Source organism: Panthera uncia, chromosome F2 (assembly GCF_023721935.1).
Source record: "Panthera uncia isolate 11264 chromosome F2, Puncia_PCG_1.0, whole genome shotgun sequence".
Taxonomy (NCBI): domain Eukaryota; kingdom Metazoa; phylum Chordata; class Mammalia; order Carnivora; family Felidae; genus Panthera; species Panthera uncia.
Window position 1 is genome coordinate 56,773,348 of NC_064812.1, and position 24,759 is coordinate 56,798,106.

The following is a 24,759-nucleotide window of genomic DNA, read 5'->3' on the forward strand; positions in this document are numbered from 1 at the left end:
TTTTTTTTTTTTACTTTAAAAGCAAACAGTGGTTTTGAGAAACATGCGACATAGTTCTCATTGGCTTATACAAATATTCGAACAATAATATAGAATGCTATCATTGACCATCTATCACCCTCTATCACTCCTCTCATAGTTGATTTCTGAATTTGAGAGCACAAGTTTGTCTGTTGAAGTTACATAGGGCAGAAAGAGAAATCCATTTGATAATGAAGTTAATGTGTCATATTGAGGGACTCTTGTATGAATCCTAAAATCTACCTTTAAGTCCACTCCACATAAACACAATTCACTAAATAAATCATTTTCATATTGATCTAACATTTTTCATGAAGAGGCTCTCAATGTGTAAGTATTTAAGTTATACTTGGCATGCATAAAATACTAGAGAGCTGGAAAGGTTTCTCCAAACAGCAATTGCAATATTAAGCAGAATTGGATACACAGCCAATTTTCGTGGCTCTAAAGAGAAATTCAAAGAAATATTGAACTTCATTTCCTTACTTTCTCTATTTTTCATTGTTGATGGATCCTAATATTAAAACAGTACGTTTTCAAAATATATTATATACCAAAAACGAGTATAATAACTGACATTGGAGAAACAGGTCATGATATACTAGAGAAAACTTTTGGATGCACTGTGATTTTCCCTGCGCTGAAACTCTAATAACATTCTGGTAGCATTTTGTTTTTCTGGGCTACTCTTCAGAGTCGTTCAATGAAGAACCGTCAAGCACAGAGAGCTGAAATTTGGTTGTATTTTAAATGGTTACGTCGGTGCTAAGTTATTGATATCCTTAAATATTTCTGGCTAATTCACATTACATCTGACATGTATGGAGTGTTTACAGTGGGAAATGTAAGAAGAAACACAATAGTACAATTTTAAATTAAAATGCATATATTTAAGCTGTTATCTCTCAGGATAAAACTTGACAGTTTCAGTGTTTTTAAAGAGAAGTTAAATGAAAAATACAAAAATCTTTCAGTACATTTTGGCTTCAGTAAGAATGAATGAACACAGAAAATATGATAACATTTTAAAGTTCATTATTTAATAAATGGTGTATCCTCAGTTATTAAAAACTTTTAAATACTTTAGGATCTATGATGCTATTTATGAACAGATGTGTAGTTATACTCCTCAAAGACATGAACAGATACCATCATTCAAATGTGCATCTATATGTAATATTTCTAATGTCAAAAATTTTAAATGAGATGAAGTTAATAAATTAATACACTACATCTAAACAAAAGCAAATATCTAAATATTCTATTAGATCCTTTAAATTTCTTAGAAATTGTTTTTTTATCCTAATCTTATGGATTATTGAAAATTAGGACAATTTTCATATATACTATACAGAGGTTTATTTTTTAATCACAGATCAATTTTAGTGTCTACCCTTAAAAATACCCTGAGATTGTACAACATTTGACCGTCTGTTTAAATACAGACTTATGTACATGCCACACACATGTTGCTGTTAGCTCTATGTTCAAATCTTAACATTTAAAGCTATTTTCTATACTTTTAGTGTTTTCAGTATGGATGCTCTTGGAAGACAGAAATTTTCCTTCTTTAGCTAATAAAAATAAGACAGTGGAATTAAATGTAGTTGAAATGCTGAATTAAAAAAAAAAAATCAGTGCAAGGATGCCTTGCTCATTTTCTGCAGAATGGATACCATCTCCATAGAGTTCGTTCTTGACCTTACCTAAGTAAGTACTTTAACTTAAAGTATGAGATGCACCTAGAGGGGTAATACATTGAGCTTAATAGGAAGACAGTTAATAACCTTTTTTCATCCTCGTGCACTATCAATCATGGCTGTCACCAGTCTGCTGAATCAAAGCAAAAGTGTTCTTCACAGATGACTGATTAGAAACGCAAAATCACAAGATCCATCTTCATGGTCACTTTTATTATAGTCATTTTTAAACTGACAGCAACCTGCTCAGTTTCAGCACACTGGGCATCACAAATAGTGTCACTCAGTGCAGCTAAGCATGAGAAGAGGTTGGTTGGATTATACTTAAAAATAATTAGGCCCTCAGCCCTTTGTGGAACCAAGAAAAAGGTGTTCCTCTTTCCATGCCCCCATTCCCTCCTCCCATAACTTGCTTTGATTCTATCGCATCATTAGCTTACCATCTTGAAGGGAGGCAATGCAAGATATCGTTTTATCCTTGTTCATTATCTAGGAATTAGGGAATGAATATGTCCACTTGAGAGTTACAGATAACTTTTTGTCTACTGCTTTTTGTCAACATCATGACAAATAACAACATCGCTACCCTTATAGTCAAGTTAAATAAGACTCTTTTTACATAGAAATAGGTTTGTGGACTAAAGACTTCAGGAAATCTAGGTAGCTAGGTATTCGTAAATGATTCTTCATATAAGGACTCTTCTCAGTTGAAGGCATTTAATAGCATCACCTGAATGCTGTAACATTGGAATTACTGAGTTTATAACTCTCCAAATGCACAATGTTAAAGGTGGTCAAGATATTAACTATTAAGTAGCGATATAAATTCCCGATGTGCAACCCTGTATTATCTCCTTTTCATCTCTACAGTATTGAAAACTGACAAATTTGAAAAACCAACAAGTAGAGGTACATAAAAATCTTTCAACTAGAGGGTTTGAAACAGTTCTGTCTGAATCAAAGGGTAAGGAACTTTGTCTTTACCTGAAGTCTTAATTTTTGTGCTACAAAGATGGCCCCTTCAGATCTATTTCATGGCATTTTCATACATGCCTTTAGAATATTTTATGATACTATAGGGTACTAATGATACAAATACTTACATGAGAAAAAGTTTTAATAGAACAATTTCAAAATAATGTGATTCTTGTGCCCATTTTATAGGGTTCTTATTTCATATTCAGAAAGGAAATTTCAATTGGAGTTAAATTTTAATTTAGGAAATTTAACTTAAGTGCCCTATTTTAAATGTGTATAGAGTCAACATTTTCTTTCATCCCAAATGTTCATTTTCTTGTTAATAGCAGAACACACACACATACATAGAAAGAGGAAAAGGAGAGAGAAAAATTTTCAACAATATTTCTTTATATAACATAATACCTTCATATTCATTTCCAAACATGGTAATATTCTACCTTTAATATCTCTTTGTGAAGCTACCAGTTTTTTCCTCTGTCTCTCTCTCTCTCTCTCTCTCTCCACACACACACACACACACACACACACACACACACATGTATTGCTTTATTTTAGCTTATGAGAATGCTTTTCTCTGCACAAAATCATAGACAAGATATACATAATGATATATTTGCATTTATACAGGTTATATAATTATACATAAATAATGGCATGTCTGTATTTTCCACAAATGTAGATACATAAATACACTATGTATAATAAGGCTAATATTAATTTCCTTAAATATTATACTTTATATATTTCTAGAGATACATGTACTTAAAATAAAGAAGTTATGAAATATCAGAGTTAACTATCCAGTTTGATTTTGTAGTTTTAGCTAAATTAGATTGTCTTAGAGTTGGATAGATGTATGCATGAGTTGATATTTTAAAATATTTCCACCATATAAAAATTGATAGTGGCAATACTCATTGATACATTGTTCAATATGCAAAATTTGGATTAAATGAAACGTTTATTTATAATCTTTAAAAACTATATAATTATATAGATGACAATGTAAATCACCTTAACGGGTTCACATTCAGTTTACTTTAACAATAAAAGCATAATTTCTCCTGACACAGTGTGCATATACATGCACACATGGGGGAGGGGTCTTTAGTTTGGATAAGTTCATACTTTAAAAAATGATAGTGTCCCATAGAATTCAATATTATTGCTTTTAAATTTGATTTTTAGTGTAAAAGATTCTTTCTGCCAGAATATTTAAGGAAGAGAGATTTATTTGAAATATCTGGACTCAGTGTGGCACTTTTTGCTACTAAAACTAATTCAATGAGATGATATGCGTGATATTTGGCATCATCTTGGTAAATCTATGCACACAGTCACAATGGATCTTGAATATGAATTTTTAATGTGCATCATAAATATGAGCACTTATAAGGCTTATAAAAATTGTAGATCTAGAATCATGTTTTCCTCTATAGATGGGGAAAACAAAGCTCACATTTAAAACTTCATGGATAACTTAAAAAGTTTTTTTTTTTTGAAAAAAATATTGGCATCTTAATTTGCCTGAAATGCTCATCTGACTATTTTGTTACTGTTTTGTGTGCATTTGCTTCATTGAGAATGTTCTTATGTTTAAATGAATATATAAAGCATACAGTTTTATTTAATATAAGAATATCATATAATAAATGGACTAGCATGAAATTCTTATAATTCAGTTGGTAGAGATATACTTAATAGATAAAAACATATCCATCAAGGAATATTTTGAACAACAAAGACTAATGATGTTTATACATTTTCAGTTTGGCTGGGATTTATATTTGTGCGTTACACGGAATATATGATGTATACACACATATACACAATTACACCTAAATACTCTCATGTCTCGATTATTGACTTCTCTAAATGGTAAAATGCTGTCACACACAAATATTACAATTATCTTTGCCATGCCTGCATTTATGCAACCTGCATATGCAATTATGGCATTTCTCTCTCTCCTGGAGTATGATTTTCCCTTGGTACTGGAGTTGTTCTTTGTTGAATCTCTGTGATTAAAAAAAAAAGCTGTTATATGATTGTCAGTTTGCAATAAATGTGTGAGAAGATGTACGGTCAGGATAGACTGGCCATCTCTTGCCATGCCTTTTCTGCCTGGGCTTCGGGGCTCTAGTTCCCAAATAATGATATTTAAAGAGAAGATAAATGAAAGCAAAGGTCATACAAAAATCACCTTTAACATTTTATAGTAAAAAAGAGAAAATATTTAAATATTAGCAAGAATTTGTTATGTAATTCTATTTTAATTGCTTTCCTGTATTAATTTTCAAAATGCTATTATTTGCTATCACTCGTTTAAAATTGATACTTTGTTCAACTCTTACTTTTTCCTTACAAAGAAGATACAGTCCTTAAAAATCACCAAAACTGAAATTATTATTTTCTCTACCATTCATATTCCCCAAACCTTTCTGCCACTCAGCCACTAAAGCTGAAAGATACATTTGACCACAAATAGACTATTTTGATCACTATGCTTTCTTCTTACCTTGAATTTCAGTTTACAAAGAAATATGCAAATAAATTTAATGACAATTTTTCAAAATGCACTCTAAGATGTTCATGATGTTTTCAAGTAAAAAATTTAGGATAGTAGGATATAAAGATCCCTTTTCCTGATAGCTAGAGCTTTTATATGTAAACCTTCACTTATGTATTACAAAACCACTGAAGAATTTTAATGTATTGCAGTTCATTTTGCAATATTTGCGCAAACATTCAGAGTAGTATTATGTTGCTTAGTTATTTCATTATATTATATTTCACATTTAGATTTTCATTTGAATTTTCCTGTTTTCAACATTTGGATATCATCTCATTAACTATCATAAACCAGTAGTTTAAGGAGGATAATTCTGAAATGTAAACACCCCTTCTAGGATTTTACAGTATTGCCATGGAAGAGAAAGAGGGGACTAGCATTACTTTCCCCCAAACGTTTCCCTGTTATGATTATAAGAAAAGATCAGATGCTGTGGCAATTTTTTTCATATGTGATCTTTCTTTAGAATTATTTTCAAAGCCAACTGTCCTTAGACCTTATTTTCATCTCCAAAAAGCATTAAGTTGTACTTCTTTGTAAAATATTTCTTCATAACATATCTTAGTTTAATTCACTTTTAGCAAAAGAAACACCCAAACCCAATCTGGAGACCTCCTTCCAACATAATTTAGCTGGACCTTTTCTTAGTAAAGGTTTTCTGGTTTTCATTTTCACTTCATATTCTCAAATAAAAGATCCTTTGTTGTCTACCATTTGATTGGACTTAATGAAAAACACTCCATTTTAACTTAACAGTATTTCCTTTTGAATTTATTATATTTAAGAACACTGTCAAAAATCAAACATTTAATCTCAGGTTTTTATATTTCAACATATATTACTATCACATGGCTCAGTGAGGTGATGTAAAAAGTATACTGAAAAGATTTCAAAAAGGAAAGCAAAAGCGAAAAAACCCGGCTTGATTTTAATATGAAACTAAATACTATAGTTAATGTGCAGATTGGGTACGGCCGCCGACTGTAAGGGCTAACATGTGACAGGGTGCCAACAGCCGAATTGTGCAGTATTGACTAAATGAGGTTCACTGATTTGTATTGAGGCTAATATCTTCTTTAAACAATTCCGTGTAAATTGTGCGTATAAAGTCATTGGAAGCTATTTCTCAGGACAGCCTCGCTGGCTAGCTACCTGCTGGAGTGAGGAAGATAATCAATAGGAAGAAATAGAGCTGAGCATGAGCCTGGGAAGCTTCAGAGCAGTTAATGCTGATAAAAGTAGATGATGTCAATATTTGGGAATAGCACAACTCTAGGATAATAGACAAAAGAGAAGTGCATATGTTGTAGGGTGTTCAAACAGGGGCAAAATTAAAGCCTAAGTGGCAGATGATGCCCTGGGCTGCAAAAGACATTATTTGTTGCAGGTATGGTTAAATTTCTCCTGAAATCCAAACAGAGAGAGACGTTATATGAAAGAGGTTCCTAACTTGTACCAGAAGCTTACATACCTGTTTCCATTTCAGTGGTCAATAGGTTCCTGCCGATGACTTAGTATAGGAAAGCCTGTCCCCAAAACGATTGGCAGGCATATATTTTTGCGTACGTAATACCATGTGTCTCATTAAGAAATTGTTTTTAATTCTCTACATTGCTTCTGAGGTAAAAAAAAAAATCAAATAACATATAAAAGACAAAATGAAAATAGGCTGTCACTCAAAGAGTGATACCAAAGACTCAAGCAACCCTAACTGTCTTTGCATACGCTTGTGATTATAGCAGACGCCTTATTTTCTAGAGGCGGTAGACTTATTGGAAGGGAGGTAATGATATATTTTTACTAATTTAATACTGAAAATCAGTTTTCCTCTTGCTGTCAGGCGATGAAATTTTGTTCTTCTGTGCTGATCTTTCTGTTGATGTATTATGACATAGTCTGTCAACATGAACAGATATGTGAAAGGAGATTGGGTGACTGAGACGTACAACCTGCATAGAATTCTTCTTGAATTTTAAGTATGTTATCATGTTTGGGTACAACAAGTAAGGTTGTGCTTGCTTTAAAAGGCTGTATTTTGATAGAATTTAAGCCCGAGCAAAACAGGTGGACTATGACAAGCCTCTAAACCTGAATGAGTGAGCCAAATCCAAAACACATATTTCTGAACACCTTTTAAAGAGCTCTTTCACGTAAGTCGATTCCTTTAAAAAAAAAAAAAACACTACTTGCAAAATATAAAAGTTTCTTTACAAAGAGGAGCAATCAGTTCACGCACGTGTGATTATCAAACATAGGCATTTTCTCCCAAATTAAACAATTCCACAACTGTTACATGCTTTTATTATCACAGATGTTTTTATTGTTTGGTGTTAGATATCTGGATTATATCAAGCGTATGATTTCAAGGATAGGTAAAACAGCCTAGCCTGAGAGGTTTTTTTTACTTAAAACCAAGCTAACAAATGTTACTAGAAAAGTAAGCATATTCATCTAGGACCTAACATTTTAAACATTGTTTTTACCCATAAAAATACTGAAATAAATGCATTTTACCACTGCTTTTCATTTTATGATTTTATCTGGGGGAATAACTATTTATTTTGAGAATAATTTTTCATCTTTCCCAAGTCACACATTGCAGTGACTAACCTGAGATGCAGGATTGCAATTAAAATCATTTCAAATCCCAAATATATGACCTTTGTAAGCTTACTTACAAATAAAAATATTTGCTCAAAATAAAAATGTCAGTAGTTGTCATACATCCCCTCCTTTTATCTTAAATACAGAGAAATAAAGGATCTTTAGTCATTCCTGAATTCTAAAGAAGGCTTCTTTTCAAATAAAGTATGAATTTTGATTTAGAGACACAGAAAAAAAAATCCTTTAAGATCTATACTTCAACTAATTTGTTAATCTCGTGCTACTTTCAGCATTTGTCACACATATAGACCAGGAAATTGGCTCCATCGCATACTAGCTCTGTATTGAATTAAAAACCTCTACTGCAAAGAAGAGCATGATGTGGGGAAAGAATAAATTTAGTTCTTTCTTTAGCAATGCACATATATTTCCATACATTTCACATCCTAAGGGAGCCTATGAATGCATTCCATAAATACAAAACTATAAACTATAATTCCAGAAAAGGCAAAGGTTTATTTTTTTTTCTGATTTTAATATACCATTTAAGTTTGAAGATAGAAAATTAAAGACTTTCACACATTTTATTTTACTTCCTTTTTAGTAGACACCTTCAGTGTTAGAAATACATCTATGGCAACGGATCTTCGTCGCCTCTTCCACTTGGATAACGTTAGCATGTTTAGATCAAAGCAAATTAAATATCAGTGGTAGCAAATTGAGAACAAAATGTTTTATGTCATTTGAATGTATGTTTCGTTCAATTCACCAAAGTCCACCTTGGCTGATCTAGTAGACATTGTAGGCAAATTGCATGTGTGCACGTTGAAAGGAGTGTCCATTCCTATTTTCCTATTTCATATTATAGACGAGCCGAAAAGGTATCTTTGAATGAAGTGTGATAATAGTGGGGTGTTTTTAAGCAAGATGGGCGCATTTCTATTAAGATTTTGTGAAAATGAAATATGCCCCACAGGTGAAGGAGATTACTAACTCGATATAGACTTGCTATATGTATAGTTCGCTACGCTTTCAAGTATTTGAATGTGTGACTGCGTTCTGAGGAGACGGTGCAGTGTGGTAGATTTATGATGGCCTCACGGAAACAGAGCTAGCAAAGATTATGGCATACTTGTTTAGAAAAACGGTGAACTGAAGGCTCCTGATTTACACTGACATATATCTAGATGAAACCATAGTTTGCAAATTGCCTTGAGGAGTCATCTTTTATTAAGTGTTTGATAGGTATCAAAATGTCCATGTCTATTGTAAAACACATCACGAATGCTGATATTATATTTGCAAGGGTTCTCTTTTATATCTGTAGGTTAAAAATATTTTTACTTATGCATTTCTATTTTCTAAATAACTGAAAAATTAATATCCAGTAAGAAAAATCACGTTATGCTAATAAATACATTTCATAATATTTGAAAACTAAAAGGTACAATGATATGAAAACAATTAAAATTTGACAGTAAATCTGCATATCAGTTAGGAAGTTCAAAGTCTTTAAGGCTTTTGCTTTTGGTGTTGGGTCTTTACATTTATGCTCTTATTCAAGGACTGTGCCTAAATTAGTCAACTTACAACCTGTCACTTCCTGACTCCTTCCCGATTTAAGTGTTTAATCAACCTGGTCTTCCTTTGAAGGATGGGGCTATTTCTCTTATTTTATAAAGCCAGTGAAGATACTCTTGACTGAATTCAGAACTGAAATTGTGAGCATATGTGCTCATAGACTTTTTTTCCTGTGGGAAGTCTAATCTGCATATGATCAGAAATGACAGAATGCATGATACAAACTTGTAACCATTCTGCTATACATTTCCGACTCCTGTGACTACTATTCTTTGCTGAGCTCCTTTTATTTTTATAATAGTCCATAGTGTCACCCTTCACATTTAGGAGAACCACGCTCCCCCCCCCCCCGAATTCCACAGTACCAATTTGGACACTCCTACTTAGTCTGAGACGTAAGTGTTTGGTGTTTGGGAAACACAATGAAATAACAGCTTTGAAATTGCTGGAATCACAGCTAGTTCCCAATCTTCGTCCTGTTGCTTCCATCATCCTTGTATTTTATAGCTTAGGATTTTGGATGTTTAATGCTAGTATTGTGTAGAGTGGGTGTTCCTAGAAGTCACACTTATGAATTATTGTATGCCACAACTGCTTCAGGGCATAAAATTTCTCTAACAGACAGCAGCTGACAGATTGGAAGAAACTGGCTCAAAGTGTCAGATAACTTTTAACTGCTAATGTGGAGTCTTGAAAGTATCTTTTGGGTCTCTGTTCTTAGGGATTTAGTAAGAACAAATGGAATGTATCTGAAACACATATTTCCACTATTGGCCTACCCTTTTTGTCATAGCTCAGGATACTTTTTTGGAAAAATAAAAACTGTTAAAAATACATAGCATGAGATCTACCCTCTTAACAAATTTTGACCATTTAGATGTCCCATGTAAGTGGAATCATGCAGTATTTATCCTTCTGTGACTACCGTATTTCACTTAGCATATGTTCTCAAGGTGCATCAAGATACCTTTCTGTGTCGACTAGTATCCTACCTTCCTTGGAGGGTCCCAGTGAAGGGGCTCAGTTGAAAAAACAGCTCATTTATGAAATGATTGCAGGAGACAGAAGGGGAGGGTCAGAACAGGAAAACTGATTCTCTTAGGTACAGAGAGCCTGGCGGTCACCATCTTCGTCACTGTGGACTGTTACTCACCATGTGCCAAGCGTATTGATAAGGGCTTTATTTACACTGTCATATCCATCTGCTGAGCTTCCCACTGGGGTAGTATTGTTATTATTCCCACTTTACAGGTGAAGAGAATTGAAGCACAGAGAGATTAAGTAACTTGCCCAAGTCTACAGAGCAGATCAGCCCTAGAGACGAGATCCAGCTTTCTCTTCGAGCAGTTATGCTACTTTCCTAGTAGTTGCTTAGTTTAAAAAAAGTGTTCTTTTCAATGAATACAAAGGAGTAAAATATAGTCTATGTCAGTGAAGGAGAAACAGCTCTTCAGTCTTCTAAGAAATAAGAGATAGTACTTTTCACTCTTGGCCATAGTTAGCTGACTGTCTATCTATTTTGTTCTGAAGAAGGATAAATGTATTGGAGTTAGATATACAGCCCAGGGTGTTGATGTCAGGATGTTGGATGTGGCAGGTTTAATCTTTGAGGTTCTTTTGGTGAGAGGGTGTCTAGAGCCTTATAACCTCAATGGTATAAATTCATTCACAGGTTTGTGAAAGGGGCACACAGTTAGTGAAATCCAAGTATTCCGTATGAGAGTATCTGTTTCCAATGACATGTTTCTGTAACATTAATGGCAGTTGTTTATGGTATGCACCTTTCTAAGAATAGTCTTTAGTTGTGGTTGTTGCATTTACATATAATTGCACAAGGTAAAGAATAAACCTACAGTACTGCCAGAGAATGTATTGTTTTACTCCATAGACTGGGTGTAGTGCTTAACTTCCTGTACTATCATTAACGATTGCTTTTATTATTTTCGTTGCATTCACTTTTATTCCAAAAAGACATTCACTAAAAACTACTTGACTTATTTACTCATAAAGTTGTGGATTATGTAAAAATTGGTCAGATACAGGCATATACTCTTTTTTTTTAGGTTTATTTATTTGTTTATTTTGAGAGAGACAGAGACAGAGCAAGTGGGGGAGGCAGAGAGAGAGAGAGAGACAGAGAGAGACACAGAGAGACACAGAGAATCTCAAGCAGGCTACGCACTGTCAGCACCGAGACTGATGCAGGGCTCTAACTCAAGAACCGTGAGATCATGACCTGAGCTGAAACCAAGAGTGGGATGCTTAACCAACTGAGCCACCCAGGTGCCCCATACTCTGTTGTGCTAATATAAATATTTTGCTTCAATAAAAAAACTATGGGATTTATTTTTGTGTAGAGAATGCTCCACAGATAATAGGAGCTCAATAACAGTTAACTGAATAACTACGTATTTGCTTTAATTAAAATCTTATTTAAACAAGCCATAGGTCTTTGGTCCCGGCATTGATCATTCAGATTTAGTAAGTTAAAAATTATTATTTTCCCCCCCTAGGTTGCCATGACAACGAGGATCGGACAAATACAGTTTGCTGGCACCTACAATGGTGGAAACAGGATGTCAGAGAGGTACACAATTTTTATTAAGCAAACAACAGAGCAAAGTATGTAAGACTGAAAGCATTAGAATTAGAGAAAAGGAGGGTTGAATTTCAGCTCCAGTTGATACGGTGTTATGACCTTAGACTAGTTATTAACCTCTTCACAAGAGTTTTCCTTTTGTACAAAGTGTATATTATAATAACAGAGAGAGAAACCTCAAGAGATGGGTTTTAAACATTCTGTGAAACAGCACAGGACTTGGCACTCTGAAAGTACTCAGTAACCATTACCTACCATGATTAATATTAGGATATTTTAATGTCTATAAGCATATATTGGTTTGCTATTTGAAAAGTTCTGGTTTTGGCATGTTACACTAATGAATGATATTTCAAATCAATGACTTTTATTTTGAGGGTAGTCTTAAGCATCAAAGTAGACTCAAATCTGAGAGGGAAATATTTAAGAACAGAGATGTAATTCAGAATATGATGATCGTGCACACTTGTTGAGTTCATAAACATTAAACTTTAATAATTTGGTTTTATATGTGGTAGAAATAGTCTATAAACAAAATATAAAATTAAGTAGAATTTGCTTTTCATAGTTGGCATGGGATTCACATTTCTGAACTGTGCTGTGGCCACTATGGTGAATGAGATACTCTCTTTGTGTTTAAGAAACTTACAGTCCAATGGGATATTTATTGGCCAAAATTATGATGGAAGAGTGGTAGGGGAAATAGTATTTCCATGAAACTAGTTTGAGAGTGTAAAGTCAGGCATTTAATTTATGTCACAGACTACTGAGAATGTCATGCTTTCTTCAAGACTGTGAAGGCCCTGCATCTGCCTGTATTGTGTGTATATGTGCATGTGTGTGTGTACATGTGTGGGTTCATGAATGAGAAAACAAAACGAGTCCTCTTTTATTCCAGCTCTCCTTGCTTTGTTTGTGGGAAGAGAAATCGCATTTTCCTCTCTCACCCTTAAGTGAAGATACTATTTCTCTATAGGAACAATTACATGCATGCATAAACTGACACATAAGACTCATATAACACAGTCATGTAAACAGTGAAATCATTTATAAATAGAAAAAGCTCTTCCACAGAAGAAGTCGTCTTTATGATAAGTTTGAAAAGAACCATTTTTTTAGAAGTTTCCTGCTTTCTTTCAAAGTCTGCTAGGCAGTGCCATACATAATTTTAGGGGGAAAAAGGCAAAAATCTTTCCTTTTAACTTTGACAGGAATAACAAATATCCCATCTCTTCCTTGTCCTTTGACTTGGGTGACTTGTGCCCTCGTGTGTGACCACTATGCTCCTCTCTGTTGACAATTACAAGCCAAGTATAGATGCTTGGCTGGCCTCTATGCACAGTTCAGATACGCCAGGATGTTTAGGACGATTTAGGTAGCAAAAGTATAGCTGTATGGGCACAGTATGGCCACCCTGCTGAATGAAACCGACAAAGAGAGAATGAGCACTCCTAAGTATTCCACCATATTTCCTTCATGAATAAAATGAATCAGATAAAAAATGAATTTAGCCTTCCTATCTAACTTCACCTCATATATTATTACTTAGGACTTCCTAATTGCTAAAGATAAAAACCACGACAACAACAAAAACCCAAAAAACGATCTTATACTAGGTTATTGTTGATGAAATTAAACCCAGTTTTCATAGTTTATACCCTGTCTTTAGCAAATTCTCTGAGCAATATTAGGCATTATTTTCTATTCTGATTTGATATTAATGTTTAAAGCATGACTGACTGCCATCTGTTACCACAGGTATCATCTGATGGAAATGTTGATTCTTGACCTTCTCTCTGATACTCTGTCTGCCAAGGCAAAAGGAAGCAAATAAATCTGTAGTGCTGACATCTCCACACTGAACCATTGCTCCTTAAATGTAGTACCTCAGGATGGAAATAAGGTGGGATATTTTCCAAATCTATTGAAAATCATTTGTTCCTAGACCCAAAGCCCAAGACTGAAATGTGCCTACATGTTAACAAGAGAAAGAAAAACAACTAGCTGGAAGAAAAAAGAAGAACATGACCAAAGCTTTGTTAATCGTATTTAGTCTTTCCATTAGCAGATTTACTCAGTCAGTCATATCATCAACATACCCTGGGTGCCCACAGGGTGCCTGAAATAGAGGCACTGTAGAACTGGGGGTACAGAACGGGACAAACTTGCAGTCCCTAGCCCTTAGATAGAAGTCATAGGAACAGTTAATACTGGCACAATGTGATGTACCAGGAGAAGGTTCTTAGACAAGCTAAACTGAATTGTAATCTGATGTGTAGACATTGTACCATAGCATATTTCCATTGTACTACAGACTTTTTATTAATGTTTATAGCCTAGATGTGTTCTATCTTAACCATTCATGCCCTTAAACTTATAAATTGTTTCTGAACTTTTGCTATTATAGAGAGCATTATTATTTAAACAGTGGAAATTTGAAGATTGTCTCAATGTCCAATAATAAAGAAATGGTGAAATAAATCATGGACTATATAACATTAAAATGATTCTTGCCAGCACTTTCTAATGATTTAAAATGAAAAAGTAAATTATACACACACGTTTATATATTAAGACTTCAGCAACGTAAAATCTTATTTATGAACAAAAATCTCATGAAAATTTTGTCTAGAAGTTTGTGCATTGTCTAATATACACACTGTTTTAATTAACCTTGCTTTAATCTTGATGAACTGTAATAGTTTATATGTTTGTACACACTCATTACTCCCTTTTTCATACATCTGAAAATATTTCCTTTTCTAAATTAATTTCACTCCCAATTTCTGTCATGCTCCATGGAAAAAAATTCAAAAACTTGTGGTAATTTAAGATTAAAATTTATAGGGGCGCCTGGGTGGCTCAGTCGGTTCAGCATCGGCTTCAGCTCAGGTCATGAACTCACGGTTTGTGAGTTTGGGCCCCATGTCAGCCTCTGTGCTGACAGCTCAGAGCCTGGAGCTTCTTCGGATTCTGTGTCTCCTCTGTTCCTCCCTCGTTTGCACTCTGTCTGTCTCTCTCTTACTCTCAAAAGTAAATAAAGATTAAAAAAATTAAGATTAAGAATTATATTAAATGTGTAAGTCAATTTAGAAAAATTGAATAACCAATACTTATGAATAACTTAATAATTTATTTGAACACAACTGAATTTTCTGGCACAGATCCAGAAAGAATAATAATCCCTGCAAAGGGATTGAATGGAAACATAATCCCCCAAACGCCTGCATCTTCTCCTTTTCCCTCATCCGGCCCTAAAAAGCAAGATCCTTCCACAAACACACTAAAACTTACTGTCTCTGTGTTGCTAATGGTTACAGACGAATGTTCTACAACATGGGAATAGTTACCCCAAACATTAAAATATTTAACCAGTTAAAGGTTCCTTAGATTAACAAACGCCTGCAGGAGAAGACATTAAACCTGAAAGTCCTTCCTATCTCATGACCAATAATGACTGGTCAGATTTTCTAACACCTGAGATTTCAAAATATGGGTGTTGATGAGAAAGGAACCATTAATTCTGTGTCACGGGTCAGATGTGGGAAAAATAGATCTAATCTGTATCATAAATTTAGAACTTCAGATAGCCTAAGGGATTCAGAGCATCTGTAGAGAGAAGCCCGTGGAAGTGTTGTTAACAAACACTGCTTTTCTCTGTTGCAATTTTGTGTGGGGGCCTTGTGTTTGTAGGGTAAGTGTTTATATTTGTGCCATATCAGTTCATCCCTTGATTCTCCATTTTTGCCTTATCCCAGTTAACATCTCTGCTGTCCGCTGCCCTATATTTTAGATGCAGCCCACATCTTGAGTCATCTTGTTAGAGTTATGATTATTGGTAGCTTTCTTCATGTCATTTGTTATACCATGCCTATACTTTGTACCAAGCACTAGGTTGCAAATTTTACATATGTTATTTTATTTACTCCTCAAAACAAACCTGAAGAGTACATCACATTCTGGATTCCTATCCAATTTTTACCAGTACTCTTGTTTCCCATCTCCCTTACAACTTACAGTTTTGCTGTATGTGGACAACTTTCCAGGTGATCTCTATAGCTGCACTGTACTCCAGAATCTACATTCTTTCATTAATTTCCACCTGCTAGTGTTGCCAATGAGTGACTCAGTGAGTTTTGGAGCTCTCTCCATGGTTAGCATCTGGATCTAGGTCAGGTGTATCTTATCCCATAGTCTGTTGTCTTGTCTTGTTTTGTCTGTCTATCCATTGGTTCATCTATTTATTTAATATGTCAACAAGGATAAGAAAGAGGAATTCTAATTCTGATGCTTTCAAAGACCCGTAAGGAAAGAGTTCTTACATTCAGCGTTGATACTAACATCGAAAAATGTGACCCCTTAATAGTGTTCATAGTTGGAGATTCTTGAACAAAGTGATTAGTAGTCAGGTGCATGTCTATTGTTCTTGTATATCTATGAATTTAGCCTGATACAGTTTCAATACATTACAATGCACTATGGGTTCTCAGTAAATAATCACTGATGGATGTTACCAATGGAAAGATATTTAGGAGGGTGGAAGAGAAAAATAAATCACAGGAAAAAGAGTACTAGACTTTAGGATACCATGATTCAATTTTTGACTAAACTCTATATTAGCTGAGTATCTGAGAAAGTTTATTAAACCTTTTGGGTCTTTGCTTCTTTACATTTACAACATGGGTTATATTATTAACTTATGAATAAGATCCACAAGTTCATGTATAGAAAAGACTATGAATTCAGGATGGAAATTGGATCTGAAGGGGCAAAAAAACCTAACGGAATGCTCAAGAAATTTGTGTTGAATGAACAATTGGTTGAATCTGAATCCCTGTATCATTCCAAAGATAAAACATTATGCTGCAGACTGAAAATTTGATGTTAAAATGAGAAATAAAATAGATGGAGAAAAAAATAAAATACAACAGATAGAGAAGATAATTAGGGAAAGACACTAATTTGTTAAGGGTTGAAAAGAATGGATAAATTGAAAATTAATGAAAAAAATTCAAAAGGAAAAGAAGCAAAACAAAGACTTTGAGTAAAAGCAAATGTATTATAATAAAATAATTAAAAAATTAAGTATGGACCTTAAAATGGATATATCATACTATACTGCACTGTACTACACTAGTAAACTTATTGAGGTTAGTAAGGCATGATTTAGCTTTGAAGCTTAATGTTGGCTAGAAAGTACAGTCTACATGTATATAGTCTTCAAAATTAAAGCAAAATTTTGAGTTAGAATTTGAGACTTAAATCAGTTTTGCATTTGGTGTGAATATACTTGCTACAGTACTCAAATGAGATAGATATACACCCTGTTGCAGAATGGAACTTGAAATAGCTTGTTTTTCTAGTATGCTTGCAAATAACGTATTGCATGCCATTAAGTTACTCAATTTTACATACACATGAATCATTGACTACCCAAGATTTCATGATACCAAATTTGCATTTTACGTATTTTCCAAAACAGCAAACATATTTTAGGTAGGTGGTAGAGTTTTCATTCTAATTGCAATGAAATTTCATTTTATTCCGTGTTTAAGTGAGAATTATGCTTCAATGGTGATTTTCTTTAAGCTACTCATTGAATTTCCCTCCTCTTGTGTTAAGCTTACTTTTCCTAGTACAGTATTATAAAAATTAAAGCTACCAGAACTTAGCATATAAGGCAAAGAATATTTTAAATTCCTGAAAGATAATATTTTGTCACTTAAATTCAGTTTTGCCTGGTTTTGGTATAGTATCCAAATAAAATAGATGCTTATGTTGTTGCAAAATATAAGCTCAGCTTTCCAGAATGGGTACAAAATGAAGGCAGTTTATATTTCAAAAGAATTATACAACTAACCACTAATAGGCACCAAGACATTTTTCAGAACCCTCTTAAAAAATAAAAAGAAAAGAAGTTATAAAAATGTTGATAATTGTTTAGAGAAATTCATCTGGAAAGAAAACAAAGTCAGCTGTCATAAAGGAGTGCTATGTATCTTTATTTCAAAAGGCTTAGGTTACTTGCCATTGAGTGGGCAGAAAGAAAAAAACATTCTTTTTCTAATAGCCTAAATACCTATTTCATATTTCATTATTTCACAATTCACTGTGTATAGTTACATGATACCAGTATATATCAAGCATAGAAAAATTTTTATAATGTCTTTATGGCAGATGTGACCATTGTTTTAAAAACCAAGGTAACATCATTCTCAATAGATAGAAATAATTGGTTTCATACTTTTAATAAAATTGGTTAAATTAAGTGGTCCATGAATACAGTTGAATTACCTTTTACTATGAAGATTAGTCAAAAGTGTGCGAATCACAAAATAATTTATCATGCAATTTCTGATTATATTCTGGCAAAAGCAATAGTGTTTACAAAAAATGTGAATTTTTATGAATCAATACATCATAAAAAAAACTAAAGACTATGCTTTCCCAATTTTAGAAATCACATATAACTAAATTTAACAAAAGCACAATTCCTCAACATAAAATTGTCCTTGAAAAGGAAGTGCTAATGGAGGCTGGATGGCTCAGTCAATTGAACATCTGACTCTTGATTTCTGCTCAGGTCATGATCCCAGGGTCCTGGGATAAAGCCTTGTAGTTCGCATCTACACTGAGCTTGGAGCCTGCTTAAGATTCTCTCTCTCTCTTCCTCTGCCTCCTCCCCAAGTGTGTGCATACGTGCATACTCTCTCTCTCTCAAATAAATAAATAAATAAATAACTCATAGAAGTGTGGGGTAAACTCGATTTATAGTCATAAGCCATCTACTTTATTTATGCCTTAAAAAATGTAGGTTTTTTTTTTAATGTTTATTTATTTTTGGGGGAGAGAGAGAGAGCACAAGTCGGGGAAGGGCAGAGAGAGAAAGGGAGACACAGAATCTGAAGCAGGCTCCTGGCTCCCAGCTGTCAGCACAGAGCCCAATGTGGGGCTCAAACCCAGAACCATGAGATCATGACCTGAGTCAAAGTCAGATAGATGCTCAACAAGCTGAGCCACCCAGGCGCTCCAACAAATGTAGCTTTTTTTGATGCAAATTAACTCTGGTATCAATTTTGGAAATCAGCTGAGTAAATATCTCTAGAGAGGTATTTGGGAAAATGATTAGCAGGAAGTACAGCTACCAGAAGAAAATGGGAGGTAGGCGGGGGAGAGCAGAAATATGCTTTGAACCAACAAAAGGACTTGACAGATGTTTTCTGTCCCTCCGATTAACCAAAGGTAACCTGCAAAATTTTCACTAAGAGACAATTGTTGATGGAATTTTTGGCTAAAGGAAAATCATGGCGCATTTTGACTTCTACTTAGCATTCCCACTGAGTAGGTCTAAATATTTCAACAGATGGAGTCAACCAAATTCCACACAAATATTTCCTAATTGGGGAGATCTCTGATCCAGAGATCCATGTGGATGTGTTATGAATTACATAAAGTCCTATGCAAATTCTGACACGCTTTTATATACACACAAAGAGAAATACAAATGTATAATCTATTGATATGACTCCTACAATCATTTTTTAATAATTAAGAGCAAATATAAGAGCAAATATAATCATACTAGAGAGATTTTACTGATTGTTTTAACTCAGAGGATCTGATCAATATCAGAAGTGAGCCCTATTTTCCTTGCCTCACAGACTTTTTCTTATTTCACTGATATAAATTAATCCCAGTGTTGTTGTGATGGCAATGGAGGGGTGGGGGGTGAGTGGGTGGAACGGAGATGTTTTATTTTTCATGGGAAACAAAATATGTTGTTGCTGACTGTATTTGACAACATCTCTGTATGGATGGCGGGGATAATTATCAGACTTACGGACTTGAGCAAGTGTTTCCTTAATTGTCCATCCAGCTGGTACTCTCAGAATTTTCCCAGCTTTTGTGTTTTTGATCATGTAAACAATGAAAAAATGAAAATACCGTGGGAGAGGAATTGCAAAGCAGTCAGTTGCTAAAAATCCTGGTTCCACAGTTTCAGTATATACCAATTCTTAGAAAGAAGGAGAATAGAGGAACTGAGAAAATTTCTCTCAGCTAGGAAGAGTAACAAGAGCTCCGTCTTGGACAAGGAGCTGAGTGGGTAATAGCACTTCAGTGATGAAAGCAGCACAAAACAAAATGGGGCAAGTGCAAGGGAAGGAAGACAAAAAGAACAAGAAACAAACAAAAAAAGTCTCTGTATATTAATCTTAAAGGTGGTGGTGAAAACGTATGCTCCTAAATACAATCTAAATGTTGAGCCAACATTTGAAAGCTTCTTTCATTGAAAATTTTAAATTAATTTCTGCTGTTTATGTGTTCATTGTAATAAGACAGCATTTACATTCTACTTAGAAAACAAACCAAATGCAGATATTGTTTTGTCTTATGCTCTTTTGTTGACTTTATTCACAGCAACAAAACGATACCATCATTTTTATGTGCCTCATATGCAAAACAAAATTCATTCATCGTGTGGTCTACTGATGGGAAATAAAATCAGATATTTCACTTCCAACAAGCAAAAGAAAAATCGATTGTGATTCCAAGAAGACATGAACTCAACTGGTAAGGAAAGATTTCTTTTACAATTTTTAGAAAGAATTTTCAGGAGCATCCTGTAAAAAATGTCAAATGCCAGAGCATATTCTTTATTGTTAAAATTTGATTATGTCATTATTATTGTAACAAAACCATCACTGGCACATGAAGGAAAGCATTCAAAATTGGGCAAGATGCAATTTCATGAATGTTAAAATTTCCTTCTGTGTACATAAAAAATAAAGGTCAGATGTCATTGAAAAACGGCACCTCTTATATTTTGAGCTCTACGTTATTAGACTGTTAGCTTCTTGAAGACCAAAAAGATACTTTGGCTTATACTTTCCATTCTTGCATAAACTTACTTGATCATATTGGCTTTATTTGTGTAGGTAGGTACAGCTTTGCTTCACCTGTTCTGTGTTCATTTCTAAACTTAAATTCTATAATCTAAAATATATGCCAACTTGCAAAGAGTTTATTTTTCTGTTTTGTTTCTATTGCTGCTCTCAGGTTTGATTTCCTGGTAGAAAACATTGCGTTTTGTGATGAGATGGTATTGAATATAACGCAGTTTAATTACCACAATTGTTTGATCAATTATTTGATTTGGGGATTGGCCAGTGGGATTGAGGGGTCAGTCACAAGAATTTTACATTAAAAGTAATTCGGGAGAAAGGTGCTGTTCCATTTATTCCTGCCGGTCAGTGATGGGGTGAAATCTGAAATCTTTCACACATCGGGGCGATGAAACTGTCAATGCTACCCTCCGATTTTCTAAATGGTTGCATTTTAGACCTTGTAGATAAAACCTCTATATATGTCCTCACAAAAAAGACTTACCTTGAGTGGCAAGTCTAAAATCAGCAATATTGAGTATCAGTATAAAGTCACACACCGTGCTATTTATAATCGCTGCATTTAATGTTTTGGGATCGGTCATTGAAATCATTAACAGAGAAGTTTTTTACATTTGCCTTGGGCAGAAAGTTTTTTGTAAACTGGTTTTTAAGAAGACAAGAGACCTAAAAAAGGAGAAATAATATGTATTGTTTAGTATGCATGTTCCACACTCAGGTTTATTGATATGTTCTGCCTTTTATAAGATGAATACTATGACAAATGACAGAGAAGAGATTGTACGTCACTATCTCTGTTCTATCTATGTACTGCCAGTGGGCAAAGATTTCTCATTTCATACATCATTTACAACTTCCTACAGTAATTTTACACAGTTCATATCCTTGGTACAAGGCATAGCAATTATCTATAAACATATATGCATGCAGGCATACCGAGTATGAAAACCATGCAGTTCTAAAGAGCTCCAAAGTTCATACACCGCAGCCAGTAAAAGTTGGTAAAAGCTTTCTTATTTAAACTGATGCCCCAGCGTTACCTGTGGAACAGGTTGTTTCAGGAGGTCTTCTTTTAGAATACTGTTTGTAAAATATCGTTTTCAGTTTTTCCAATTGCTTTCGCATCCCAATCGTTATTTTAAGATGTATGTAAAAATACGTTCCCTCTTCTATACACTTTTACCCCTTTGTCTAAGAAGAATAAGAAAAATACAACATTGCATTCTGGAATAAACAAAAAGCAATCCTAAAATCTAGATTTTCAATTTTAAATGTGAATAAACATTAGAGTTGGACAGCGTTTGGTTATTTTAGACTTTCTAAAATTATTTCAAGTTCTCATAGTTCTACTTTTTCACCTAATATAGTACACATAACATCTATAGAGATGGTAAATTGTTAAACTGTTACATACTTTATAATCTCCAGAAATAAATTCAGAACTCTTTCATGTGTTATCAATAATCTACAGTTTATTTAAAATTTTTGAATTTATGTTTTTTTTCAAATTTCATTATTTTTAATATTCTGGCCTTCATTATTTGTGGTTACAATCGTGAATGATAACTATCTAGTTTCTTTCAAAAGTACAAAAAGTAATGATTCAAGTTCAGCAAACACAATGAATCCCACTAGCTGTTTATTAATAAATTCATTTTCAAAAATTATTTGATGTATTAACATGCTGTATACCTACTCCTCCACAACCATGATTTCTTAAGATTCATCCCTTTCTTTTGGGAAATGACTTCTTCCAATTTCCTTTTATTAACCTTTACTTGGTATCTGTGGTGTATCAGAATGCATAATCTATATATCGAAACTAAGATTTCTCATGCTTCGGTCCTTGTATTTAAAAAAAAATTTTTTTTAACGTTTATTTTTGAGACAGAGAGAGACAAAGCATGAACGGGGGAGGGTCAGAGAGAGGGAGACACAGAATTTGAAACAGGCTCCAGGCTCTGAGCTGTCAGCACAGAGCCCCACGCGGGGATTGAACGCCGGGATCGAACGCCGGGATCGAACGCCGGGATCGAACTCACCAACCGCGAGATCATGACCTGAGCCGAAGTCAGCCGCTTAACCGACTGAGCCACCCAGGCACCCCTTGGTCCTTGTATTTTAAGATAAGACAAGAACACACGACTTGTATGTTCTGCCTTTGTCACTCTCCATTGTTAAGGTTTGATAAATGCACAAGAAATTACAAGTCTTTCTTTATTAGTAAAATTCAGGAGAATAGATTGATGAAGCTATTCTGTCACTGACCGTTTTCTTGTCCTTGAATTGGTCTCTCCCTGCACTTTAATATTTCACCTGTAAAATGAAGCAAACTGGATGATTTAATTTTTTTTTTTAATATAGGTAAAATTTTTTTCAGTACACAGGAAATGTTATATGCCCAGAAACCAATTTTGCAAGTTCCTTTTAAGGGTACAAAATAAAATCCCTATGTTTTAAATTTGAGATTGTTTTAATAGCTACTGTAATTTAACTTCATTTGCCTATAATCCTAGTAATGTTACAGTCAATGACAAATTGACTGGTTACCGCTATAGAAATAGCTCCAGTGTATCTTAACTTTATGGATGGTCACATTAAAAACAACAGGCTAGCATTTTCATTGAACACTCAAATCCACATATCTGTTTTTCATAGCTAGTTGGTTTTTGAAGACTTTTTACTAGGCATTATAGAATGTCTGAATAACGTAGGAATAAAATAAATGCCCATTCAAGTGTGATGTAGAGTTTTAAAATGAAGAATTCAGTCAAAAGCGGTTCTTTTAATGAACTTAAACATGGAACGGTTGTTAAACAGCCACACTGATGAATGCTTTATAGCACTGACCCTAAAGTAACAGAAAAAGTTATGATAGCATTATGGATACCACATATGTAGAAAAGTCACAACAAATTTCTAAAGGCTAAGTCATTTCTTCCTTTCTAATCTTAAGCCTATTTGACTTCATTTTCTATGTACATATAAATAAAGGATGAATGGTGATTTAGGTAATAACTTTTTTAAAAAAATTATAATATTATTGCCATGATCAGATCTCACTTCTTCCTTACTGATGTTATACTAAAGATGTTTTATCACTCCTTCCTTCAATAAATATTTATTGAGGTTCTCCTATTACATAAAAAGTAACTAAACCTTACCTAACTAAACTTATTTAGTTTGAGAATAATTAAATTCAGCATCAGATTCTTGCCATAACAAAGAAGACTACATGTACTAGTTTTCTATTGTTGTATAAGAAATTACCCTAAAAGTGGTAGTTTGAAACAACAGATATTTATTATCTCACAATTTCTGTGATTGGGAGTCTAAGGACAGCTCAGCTGTGTCCTCTGAAAGACTGCAATGGAGATATTGTCAAGGTTGAGTTCTCATGTGAACGTTCAACTAGGGAAGGATCCATTTGCAAATTCACTTAGGTTACTGCTATAACTCATTTTCTTGTGGATGTAGAACTGAGGTCCTCATTTTCTTGCTAGCTCTCAGCTGGAGGTCCATACAGGCCATTGGTTCCCCTCAGCACCTCACCACATTCCAACATGACTGCTTGTGTCATCAAAGCCAGAAAGAGCAAGAGACATTTCTGCAAAATGGGAACTATGGCCTTATGGAAGTAATCAAATAACCACATACATGTCACTAATGCATTCCATTGCTTTTACCATATTCTGGTGGTTAAGAGTACACCACAGATCTCATCCACACTCAGGGAAAGGAGATCACATAAGGTCATGGACATCAAGAATTAGGGATGATAGAGGACACTTTAAGAGT